At 59.4% G+C, this 1,149-nt stretch overlaps 1 protein-coding gene across 6 annotated transcripts in view; it reads left to right on the top strand.

The window, feature by feature from the left end:
- Positions 1 to 1,149, top strand: part of LOC113214240 (nephrin) — a 152,110-nt gene that overhangs the window by 957 nt on the left and 150,004 nt on the right. The window lies entirely within an intron of this gene.

The following is a 1,149-nucleotide window of genomic DNA, read 5'->3' as shown; positions in this document are numbered from 1 at the left end:
GCAAGAGTTTGATCAGGAGAGAGAGAGAGAGAGAGAGAGAGAGAGAGAGAGAGAGAGAGAGAGAGGGAGAGAGAGAGAGAGAAGCGCGAGAGATGCGGGCAAAGGAGGAATCTAGGAGGAGGGAAGCAGAATGAAAGATAACAATAAAAAAGGCAAAGCGACGTACGTACGCCAGACTATGTAGGTCAAGACGGTCTCGTCTGTCGGTAATCCCCCCAGCCCAGCCCCTACTCCCGCTGTATGGCCACACCCGGCGTATTGTCTAACTTGTGCACGCGGCGGCGGCAGCAGCAGCTTCGGATCGTTCTGGCGGAATGAGGAACTTTACGTGAGGAAGCGCGAGGTTCGGAGAGGGGGGGGGGGGCTATGCTGCACAACTACCTGCTCATGCGCCCTCCCCCGCACCGTGCCTGCTGTCCGCCCCGCTTACCACCCCCGCACCCCGCCACTCCCCACCACTCCCCACCACGCCCCGCCACGCCCCGCCCCGCCACGCCCCGCCGCTGTAGCTGCTGCTCGCTCTGATGGAAGTTTTAGTTTATTCCGTGGCGCTGGCGGCCGCTCGGCGCTCCTCCTCGTCGCCAGGACCGCGAAGATCGACGAGTATAACGAGGGGACGTGATCGCAACGGGGACGCTATTGTACTCCATTTCGAGTGCGGCGCGGTTCGTATGAGAAGCGCCAGGTGGGAAAACCGAGACGCAGAGGAGGGGGGGGGAGGGGTTGGAAGCTGTTAAGGGGCATTTCCCTCTAAAAGAAGGCGACAGAAATGGCTGGATGGCCTGGGGCGCTCTGTTATGAAATTGTTAAGAAAACGCCGCACCGACTCTCTCTCTCTCTCTCTCTTGCTCTCGTGCACTCGCTCTTATGTGTCCATCATCATGTTTCCTCTCTCCCGTTCTGCCTTCGCCGTCCTCCTGCGGTAGGATCTCAGTCAGCAGGGTGGGTTGCCGTAAGAATAGGGGGCGGACAGGAAACTATACGTGCAGGCAGAAGAGGAGGACAGGCGGGGGCGCTGGTAGACGGACGGACGAACAAGGCTGTACGGAGAAGGCGCGCAACGCTGAACCTGCCGCTGTCAGCAGCAAGAGTTTGATCAGGAGAGAGAGAGAGAGAGAGAGAGAGAGAGAGAGAGAGAGAGAGAGAGAG

The sequence above is a fragment of the Frankliniella occidentalis genome, unplaced genomic scaffold (genome assembly GCF_000697945.3).
Source record: "Frankliniella occidentalis isolate FOCC.00 unplaced genomic scaffold, Focc_3.1 Scaffold42, whole genome shotgun sequence".
NCBI classification, from domain to species: Eukaryota; Metazoa; Arthropoda; class Insecta; order Thysanoptera; family Thripidae; genus Frankliniella; species Frankliniella occidentalis.
This window is presented reverse-complemented; position numbering and strand designations above follow the sequence as displayed.